Source organism: Quercus robur, chromosome 10, assembly GCF_932294415.1.
Source record: "Quercus robur chromosome 10, dhQueRobu3.1, whole genome shotgun sequence".
Classification (NCBI taxonomy): Eukaryota; Viridiplantae; Streptophyta; class Magnoliopsida; order Fagales; family Fagaceae; genus Quercus; species Quercus robur.
Genome location: NC_065543.1, coordinates 14,384,945 through 14,395,813, shown reverse-complemented (window position 1 = coordinate 14,395,813; position 10,869 = coordinate 14,384,945). Strand labels below are relative to the sequence as shown.

General features: G+C 37.9%; 1 long non-coding RNA gene across 3 annotated transcripts; it reads left to right on the top strand.

The window, feature by feature from the left end:
- The first annotated feature begins 1,276 nt into the window (after window positions 1-1,276).
- Window positions 1,277-4,604, top strand: LOC126703361 (uncharacterized). 3 transcript variants are annotated; one of them, XR_007648030.1, is made up of 5 exons: window positions 1,277-3,308; window positions 3,399-3,716; window positions 3,828-4,018; window positions 4,097-4,201; window positions 4,285-4,604. It is a non-coding gene; the product is annotated as an uncharacterized LOC126703361 (long non-coding RNA). The 3 variants fall into 3 exon arrangements; XR_007648029.1 differs by having other exon boundaries at window positions 4,084-4,201; XR_007648028.1 differs by having other exon boundaries at window positions 3,828-4,201.
- The last annotated feature ends 6,265 nt before the right edge of the window (window positions 4,605-10,869 follow it).

The following is a 10,869-nucleotide window of genomic DNA, read 5'->3' as shown; positions in this document are numbered from 1 at the left end:
GAAGCTCAATGCTTGGTTTCAACCACCGTCAAGAGATGAAGTTCTACGGATTCGCCTAGGGAATTTGGAGGGTCAGGATACGCTGATATGGAATGAAAATAGGCCCAAATGTTTTCGGTGCGAACTACTTATCAAGTAGCACTCTAGATGAATCAAACGGGGAACAACGAACACTCTAGGGTGCAAGAAGACAAGCCTGTATGGAGCCGGCTGCGGAAGTTATCTATTCCTCCTAAAGTGTGGAATTTTGTGTGGCAGGTTAGCTCGAACATCCTACCCACTTGAGCAAACTTAGCGCATCGAAGAGTACCTATTGACCCTAAGTGTGCGGTTTGTGGTTTGAGTGATGAAATGGTTCGCCACATCTTTGGCAGTGCCCTTTAGCGCAAAATGTCTGGACACTTGTCAAAGGAAAACTACAGAAGTGTGACTCCTTGGTTAGGATGTTCTTTAGCTTAGCCCAAACTTCGAAGGAAAACATGTCCCGAAAAGAGCTTAAGATGTAGGCCATGGTGGCATGGTCCATATGAAACGCGCGGAACAGACTAAACTTTGAAGCGTCTCAAGCCCCGTCGCATGTAATATTCAAGAGTATAGAAATGTTATTGGAAGATTACCGACGGTTAACTCGTAGCATGCCTACCAATTGAGCACCTGAGTGTGCTACCCTCACTTTTTGTGACTCTTGTATACTTTATAGTTTTATTTTCCCTTTGGCTGTCTTGACTGTTAGGGTTTGGTCAATGGGAGCCACCCCTAGTGCACACTTTGTACTCCTTCAGTTTATTAATATACTCCTATCTATTTCTATCCAAAAAAAAAAAAAGACTGGAAATTTCAAATTTTAAAACCTTGAAAATTGAAATTTTGGAATTTTGAGACTTGAGATTTTAAAGCTTGAAACTTGAAATCTTGAAATTTGGAACATGAGATTTGAGTTTTGAAGTTTTAAGAATTGAAACTTTGGAATTTTGAAACTTTGTGACTTGAAATTTTGTACATGAAATCTGAGGTTTGAAAATTTTGCAACTTGAAATTTTGGAAACTGCAGATTTGAATTTAAAAATTGGGCATTGAGAATGTGGACTTTAAAATTTGGGAATGAAAATTTTGAATTGAAAATTTGGATTTTGAAAAAGACTTGAAAACTTTGAAAAAGATTTTTTTTTTTTTTTTTGGTTGACTAAGTCAACTCAATTTGACTGAGTTGACTCAGCTTTGGCTCAGTTTTAAGTGTGGAGGCCGAAATTTTGGCCCCCCACTTCCTTATTTCTCTCTTTTTTCTTTTTTGCTTCATCTTCCATCAACTTCTCTTCCTCCATTGACACTATTCACCTTCTTCTTCCCCTTGATTTTTCTTCTTCATCTCACCATTTCTTCTCATAAAAAGCACTTTTCTAAGATTCTTAACCTTCCCTCATCCATCTCTATCAATATTTCTTTAGATCCTTGTATTTTGAGCATTTTTATCACACACCCATTTTGGTGAAACCCATTTTCTAAACCCATTTTGTTTGCATCAAAATGGCTTCTTCCTTCGAGGGATCTTCTTTTCTTTCTTTTCATGGTAAGAAATATGATCCAACATTTGAGTGGAATGATGATGATGGACTTCTTCAAGACACTAGGGCCCATGCTCCATATTGTCATGTAGACACCAAGGTGAGTTTTTTTTTTTGGAAAAATGTTGTTGCATGTTTCATTGAAAGTTTCATGGTGAGATATTGTCATTTGGTTATTTTGAAATTTTTGGGGTATTGCATGATTGGCCATGTTTGAAAATGTTGGCTTTGGAGCATTCTTGAAGTGTCATTTTTTTATTTGATCATGGTGTAACTTGGATAATTTTGGTGGCTTATGGAATTTTGACAATGTAGGTAGATTGTGATGTTGTTGGATAAATTTTGGTTTGGATTTTGGGGGTATTGGTATTGTGAAAAATTTGTGTTGGGCTTATATGAATGTGTTCGTGATATATGTGGGAAAAGTTTATTGGTATATGTAAACTTTGTTTTATGGACATGGCAAAATTTTGTGGGTATGTGCATGGATATATTTGTGGGTATGGAAAATTTTGTGGGTATGAAATTTTGACTTATGGAAAAATTTTGTTGGATATGTGATGTTGATTCTTTGAAAATATGTGTGGTTATGATTATGGCTATGTGAGAATTTATTTGTGCATGAGCTTGTGGGGATTTTTTTATCTTGGACATGTAAAAATTTTTTTATGGCAATGGCTTATGGAAAAAATTGGTAATTCTACATGGATATGTGAGAAATTTTGATTGTAGTAAAATTTTGGTGGGGCATTGATTTGATTTTGTGGTAGTGGGACATTGGTTGTAAGAATATTTTTTGGGTATGGAATTTTTGGTCACGTGGGTTTTTGGTCATAGAAATTGATGAGCTGAACTTTTGTGTTGCAAAGTCTTAAGAGTCGAGGTAGTCTCCAAATGTTAAAAAGTGCATGGGTAGCATTGTCTCCTAGCATCAAAAACATCATCAATGAAGCAGGTTTTGGCACTTTCTTTGAAGCTCTGTTAAATCATGAGACACATGAATACAAACATCTTCAGTTACTTCTTCCTTTGGCGGAGCGCTTCTGGGACACCACCTGTACCTTCCATTTTCCAGGTATTGAGGAGGTAATGTTGACACTTTATGACTTCTCTGTTATCATTGGTCTGAAGTTGGGTGGTAAAAGAATTCTTGTCAATAATTCCCTTACTTCAGTTGAGCTTAAGAAACTTCTAGGTGTAATGCCTTCCAGAATGAAGAGTAACAATATTCCTTTGCCTTGCCTATGTGAGAATATTCCCTAATGTGAGACTATGGTAAAGGGTGCCCGCATATTCATGCTTCTTTTTATTAGGACCTTTTTGTGTCCGGATTTAGGCAATACTGTGAATCTACGCTACTTGGGGAGCTTGAGAAAAATTGAACAAATCTAGAATTATGATTGAGGCAGCATGACCTATGCTACTTTGATGCATTTCATGACCAAACTCTCCAAGCAAAGTCTTTCAAGCTTGGGTGGGGCTCCATTTGTATGGCAAGTGAGGTTTGGTATTTATTTTGGCTATGTGTAGGTTGTGGAAAATTATTTTGGCTATGTGGTAATGATGTTGTGAATTTTTCAGGTTTGGATGTATGAGTACTTTGGGGTTGGTCTTGAAATTCGAGAAGAAGTTGCTGACATCTTTCCTAGATTTTTGCGTTGGTTGCCCAAACATCGTTTGTCTATACCTTCTAGGCGTTATTTGGAAATTTGGGACTTGGTGATTGATAATTTGACTGTTGATGATGTGAGTTCTTCCTTCTTTTTCTTTTGGAATCTTTGGCACTTAGCTATGGTTCTGTCATTTCTCATTCTAAGTTCCTTTATGACTTTTCAGATGAACTTAAATCCTTGGGCTAGATGTGAGAGGTATGCTAAGTGTGAGCGGGCGCTAGAACTAAATGGCCGCCAGGTATTGATTGAGTGTGGGCATGGAAAGTACTGGAATCTTGGTGATCAGGTGTTACCCCAAGTTGAACATGTGTATCCTCCTACCACAATTCCAACTCCTCCTCGACACACTGTTCGGTTGGCTAACTTTCTAGCCGATGAAGAGATTGCTTAGGCCTATGATGGCTACATCGTTGTAGGAGTAGAAGGAAATTATTCTGAATTTGTTCAGGATCATCTGCAAGGCTGCTTGGTTGGCAGAATGGTATCTCTCTTCCATTCTAAGATCAAAATTTTTTTTTTCTGCAAATTCCTTTTCATATTTTTGCTTGGTAACAATACTTGCATGCTATTTTTCAACCTCCATCTTCTGAAGGAGAGGAAGGGGGAAAGGAAGAGGAAGAGACTCCCTCTCCTCACTATGTTGGTAGCTCTTCTAGTTCTTTCACAGAAACTTATCCTCATTTTCCGGCATGGTAGTATGATGTGGTGAATACTGATGGAATGTATAGTTCCATGCCTTTGACTAGGCTAAAGCACATACCAAATGTTCCTTGGCCCGACCCGGTATGTTCTTGAATGTTTAGCTTTTTGTCCTTATTTCTTCTTAGCTTGATGAATGGCTTTGGTAGGGTTGTGTTTCAGGTTGATGTGGATCATGTTGAGGAGAGCATGCGCGGATGAATTGGAGGCTTGCAATCATTGGCTCGCACTCAATCTTCCCAATATGTGCTCAATGATGCGAGCTAAGTATGTCGTGTTTCTTTTTAAGCATCTCTTGCTTGAACTGTGTTTGATGGTGGAATTAAAACTTGATTATGCTGACTTTTCAGGCATATAGAATGGAAACTGCTGATGCTGCCAGAAGAACTTTAGAGGAAAGGATCAGGAGCCTTGAACTTGAAAATCGTCAGTACGATCCTCACTTTTTCGCAAGTCGGGAAGAAAATATTGAAGGTGGCTCCTCTAGAGGTGGATCAAGGAGATCCTCACGCAGGCGAACTCGGAGTCCTAATGATGTATGACTTGTATTTTTATTTTTCTTGCAAAAGAAAAGGAAGTATTCCTTAGACAATGTTGTATTAATTTCAATATTTAACTCTTTGCCCCTTGAATCATATAGAGACTTTAACTAAGACAAGTTTAGAATGAACCTGATGAGATCTTGTAGCACTAATTTAAACTTATCTTGATTGGCTCCAATGGAATTTGCACTTACTTGAATAAGGCAGAGCCGAATGGCCCTAGTTTAACATGAATGCATGATTTTTGGAAATCTTGGTGATGAATTTTTTTTTTTCTTTTTTTTTGAAAAAAATGATGATGGTGGTCTCTTTTTTTTGAAAATGAATGAGCCAGGGGCGAATGCCCCTAGTTTGGAACATGAATTCATAAGTCTTAAAAAAACTTGATTTGATCAATTTTTGAAAACAATGATTCAAGGGATAATTTTTTGAAAACAAATGAGTTAGACACGTCAGAATGCCTTAGTTTGACCAAAAATATTTTTTAGTGTCAACCAATCTTAAAAAAAAATTGTCTAAGAACAAAAAATTGCATGGATGTGCGATGGCCAGAGTGGGTACCATGTGACACATGAGGAGTGCCGAATGGCACCTAACCACGCTGCGACGCTCACTCCATTATGGGCCGACTCCTCATACTTTTCCAATGCGCGTTTCACGTTTTAGCATTTTTTGAAAAAAATTTACTTCATTTATGATCATGAAACACTCTCCTAGTCAATTATAAACTCTTTGAAACCTATTTCAAACCTAATTAGGCATTGATACAGCTTATATAAATGAATTCTCATGTGACAAATATCTGCATAAAGGTTAGTAAAACATAAAAATCACAGGAAAAAGGCATCCATGGCTAGCAATCATAATTTTTCTCATTCAACAATTCATAATATCAGTAGATGGGTTCGTAGCTTTGATTTCAGTACCAAAACCAATTTTACAACCTACAAATTAGAGAGAATCAAGGGTTTGAGGAATGTGAAAATCAAGTGGGACTTTGTGACACTCAGGCCCAAGGATCCCGGGCCTAATAAGTGGTTTGGTGGACCGGGCCTTGATTCACCGCAGCTAATAGGCTGATTAAGAATCAAGTGATGCACAGGGGATACTTCCTACAATACACGTAAAATGAAAAGCAAGGATATTCGTATTGAAAGACATATCAAAAAACAACAAGGTAAATGCAGAGAACAGGATCAACAAAGGAGCACAAAATAATGTTATAAGGATCTTTGAATCAGTGGGACATATTTCATTAATATGTTCTTTGCTATGGTTACAGAATGCTCACTAAGACGTGATACAAGGTTCAATCAAGCTCAAAAATTACAGTCTTGAATGGCTATTTCAACCTTCCAAACTTGCAAAGTTTGATTCTCTTTGAATCCGAGTATGTGCAATAGTGGCTTTTACAGGATACCGGGAAGCAATATTATTAACTTTTCCCTCAGTTTTCTTTTCTTTTACAAAACTTCACTGATAGTTTTTTCTCTCTAAAAATCTCTGCCTTTTCTTCGTAACCTACCCTTCCTTTTATAGTGAAATTTTGGCATCCTAGGGGAACCATTGGTTCCCCTGTTTCGTCTTATGGTTAACAGAGCCTGTTCCATGCCCATCACTCGGCAGGTTCTATTTCCTGTTTTTTCATTCTTTCCCTCTTTCAGCTTTGATTCCTTTGAAAGTCTAGGGCTGGTTACCTACTTCAGGATGTGCTGAGGTATGCCCTTCTCGGGAGATTCTGGCATATTACCCTTAATTTAAAAAAAAAATTAGAAATATGCCCCTGTTTGCAAACTATATAGGAGCGTGCCCCTGTTTCGATACTCGATTATCCTAAAATTGAGGTCAATTAAATACTCGATTTGTAGAAAATTGAGTTATGCTTGATCAAACTTAAAAAAATAAATAGAAATAAAAAAATGCACGGAACTCGAGTTTCAGGAAATCGAGTTCCATGCAAAAAAAATTTTATTAGTGTGATTGCCCCATATTCAAGGGAACCTATAGTAGCGTTTTTAAGCCCTATAGTGACGTTTTAAAGCCCTATAGCAACGTTTTCCTGCAAATTTTTTTATAAGTCCCCAAACCAGGTTCAAGGGGACTTATAGTGGCGTTTTTAAGCCCTATAGTGACGTTTTAGAGCCCTATAGCGACGTTTTAGAGCCCTATAGCGGCGTTTTCCTGCAAAAAAAAAAAAAATTTATAAGTCCCCATACCAAGTTAAGGGGACCTATAGTGGCGTTTTTAAGCCCTATAGTGACGTTTTAAAGCCCTATAGCGGCATTTTGGAACTCGACTTCCCTAAAATTGAGTTCCATGCTTTTTTTTTTTTTTAGTTTTATTCGGCATAACTCGATTTTCTACGAATCGAATATTTCATTGAAACTCGATTTTAAGGTAATCGAGTATCGAAACAGGGGCATATCCCTATATAGTTTCGAAATAGGGGCATATTGCTAAATTTTTAAAAAATTAAGGGCAAAAGGCTAGAATCTCCGCCCTTCTTGATCTCACCGTTTGGCAGTTCACCCTTTTGCCCTTTTTCCCGTCTGGGCGGAATCCCATTCTGTCGACTTGAAAGTCACCTATTGCCATTCCCTTTTTCGTATTTCTCTGTTTTGGTTTCCCGAGACGCTTCCCACTTATGCCATGAGAGGTCGCTAGTTATTTCTTCTTTCTTTTGCTGGGTCTTTTGGCGCTTGTAGCTTCTACTCTGTTTTCTTATTTTCTTTTCTTGTCCTTTTCTTTCGAGCTGTCTTAATCTTCCTTTGACTGTGCTTATGCGCTTGGAAGGATCCGCGCCTCTTGGTGGTTGCTAAGGATCCTGACTATTTTCTTTAATCTTTTGCCGTGGGTTTCTTTTCCTTCTTGATTTTTCTTCTTTTGGGCTTCAAGCCTCCTGGGCCTACCATTTCTTTTTCTTTCGTGGTCCCCTTGTACCTGCTTCCTTGGACTTGGTTTATTTTCTTTTGGGCTTCTTTCACTGTGATCCTTTTAGACCTCAACAGACTTCCTTCATGTTGCCGTGATATTCTGGGACCCTGAAGATCATGTGTTTCAGTTTAACACTGCTAAACTCTGTTCGACAATTGAAGAATTTTCTGCTATCCTAGGCTAAGATCCAAGCAAAAAATCTATAGCGGTTTCTTGTGATCCCAGGCATAAGGTATCTTTGTCTGATGCTCTCAGTCTTCCTACTTCCATTACTAATAGTATGATTGAAGGTCATATGATGAATTTTCGCACAATTATCTATCGGCTAATCGAAAACGCACTTATAGAGTGACTGAAAATATGTAGAAAAACTTCAATTTGGCTTTATGCATGGTGGGAAAACTTTTGCTTTGCTCTGGAAGACGTGGCTTTATGGATGCTAGAGCTATAAGTGTTATGAATCAAATTAAGGATGGTGATAATCTTGTTTCTTTGATCTTGGCAGAAACTCTTCTAGGATTGGATGCCATATTTCATGGTGGAGAAACTCAGAACTTCTTAGAAAGTCCTTTGACTTTGCAGATATGGTTGATGGAGCAACTAGACATGATTGCCAAGCCTACAACCAATAATTATGGGCTTAGCAGTTTTCTTAGCAGGGTTGTAATCAAGTCTGAGTGCCAAACTAAGAGTGACTGGGTGAGATTCTTAAACAATAAATCTAGTACCTCAATCTAATGGGACTATTATAGGTGGAAGTGCCCACCCCCTCTACTAAGGTCGCCAGGATCAGACCACATCTTCCTTATTGGGTTGCGGAGGGCAACTTTCTACAAGCGAGATAGACTCTTGATGCAATTCAAACATGAGCAAGAAATGCCTAGTGGCAAAAGAAGAAGACATTTCTCTCCTGTGGACACAAATCTTGCTTCTATAAAGAACATGCTATTGGGTTCAAAGATGGCTGACCGAGTGGATCAATCTTTGTCAAGGTTCACTTACACAGGATGACTACCTAATATTCTAACTGGTTGGTGAACAAGATTGTTGACAAGGAAGCTGAGATGGTTGCCATGGAAAGCAGTTTCTTAGAGATAACCGGGAAAGACCCGATGAAGAAAATTATGAATTCAAAAGAAGGGACAGGGATGACCAAGTACCTTTCACAGAAGAAATTAGTGATCAACAAAAAGAGAAAAGACTGAAGACAAAGTGACCTTCTTATTTTTTGGCTTTGAACATGTTTATTTAAAAAAGTTGATGCAAAAACACTTATGTTTAGGAATTATTTAGGATTTGCAAGTTAGGGATTCTGTTTAAGGTATAGGCTTTTAGGGTTTTTTATTTATTTATTTATTTATTTATTTTTGGTCTAGCTTAGGGTTTGGGTTTTGGGATTTTGTGTAATGTAATGGTTTAATGGAATGGTTGAATTTTTGGTAATTTTGGTTAATGGGTGTTGAGGTTCAAAATTTCACAAGAAAGCTCATTCCATGAAAAGTAAAGAAGGCCCAATTCAAGCAACAAGAAGAATCAACATCAAGGCCCTATGTATGTTCAGATTTCCAGCAAAAAGGCCATTAAAAAATCCAGCAAAATCTAGTGAAAGAATTGGGCCGGGATACCCAAAGACTGCCAGAGGCTCGGGATCCTCTGGACGTGCAGCATAGCGTGGGATTGAGACAGCTTAAGAGGGGTACCATGAAATACAAGAAACGAAGAACAGATATATCCTTCTTAAGCACCCATTGGTGCAGCAAAGAACCAGAGAGCTTGGAGAGTGACAATTCATAAACAAAAGACAGGTACTTCGCGGAACCCAGAATGAAGAACTATAAAGGGAAGTGGCTGGGAAAACCTTTAACCCAGCAGAAATGGATTTCGCTCACCTAGAAAAAATGACAGCAAGGAAAGACAACCAAAAGCTGAGTCTGAAAAGTAAGAAGCCTTGAAATAAGAGAGATTGAAGGTTAGCTGCCCAAGGACGTCCCGGAATGGAAAGTCAGCAAGTGACTTTTAGAGAAACAGAACTAAAAGATGAAAACTATCAGAACTAGAGAAAGAACCAGCCATTAAAGTGGCTGACATAACAGTGGCTTTTGTACCCAGGGAGCCAAGGGGGGAGAATCAGTGATATCCGAACCCTAGAACGACACTATAAAAGGGGCAGGCAACCAACATTGAAGGGGGGATTCAGCAATAGGAAATCAGAATAAGAATCGTTGAGAAAACTCTGTCAAAAACTCAAAGAAAGTAGAAAACAGTGTCCGGTATCCCAGAAACAGCCACTATAGAACATACTTGGATTCAAAGGGATTCAAACTTTGCAAGTCTTAGAGGCTTAGATAGCCATCTAAGTCTGTAATTTTTGAGCTTATTTGGACCTTGTAACACGTCTTAGTGAGCACATTGTAATCCACAATTAAGAAAAATAATGAAATATTTCATAGTGATTGGAGAATCCTTAACAGTTATTTCGTGTGTTTCTTTATTATATTGTTTTCCTTTGTTGCTTTCTTGCTGTTCAATACATATATTCTAGCTTGCTAGTTTCCCTTTTACTCAACCAAAAGCTGAGTCTTTTTACTAGGGTCCTTACTTCAACTTGGGCCTTGGACACACTTAGCCTCTAAAGAAACATATGCCAAAACATGCACACATCAAATATCACTCTCTCCCACAAAAATCCTTCTCACATAACCATCTTGGAAGGCAATGCCCAAGCAAAGCCACTCGAACTTGAGTTCCAAATCCCACAAGTCTTATGCAAAAACACTAAGTCTGTGAGAATTGGAGTCAGGATCCTCGTGGCTAAATCATTCTCATGAAATTCATTTACATATATGTATATGTATTAAAATGTATATCCTAATCTAAGAAACTAATAATTATTTGAAAATATGTGTATTGTATAGTTGTTTTTTATGCAAGACCTATAGAAGTAAAAGGGAAAGGACAAAACTCTATTGCATAATAAGCATGGAGAAAGATCATATAGTTCAGAGAATTAACATTCTAGGTTCTTACAGGCCTAGTACGCCTTGGGATCCCACGACAATACGCCTGGGGTACCAAGTGAAGGAACTCTTTTAAATGTTTATACAATAAAAGATAAGCCTTAAATATTCTATTTCAATCTCTTTCTCATTGTGAATATTATGAATATTTATTTTACTTATTTTGTAAGAGTAAAGGGTCATTTTATGACACTAAAACACTTATAATGGTATTTTTTTATTATTTAGGAGGAATCACATTTTAGTCTTAAGGAGTTTTATGTGACTTGCGAACAACTTGGTTTGTAATTAACCCCATTTAGCTGAGGTGAACCAAGCCTAGTCTACCAAAATAACAAGTAAAGGGCCCAAGATCCTTGTTTCTACATGGGCTTGTGTGCTAAGAAAAAAGCACCCTCACAATGGGCAAATGGTGGGTTTTGGGAAATTGTGACCGTACCAA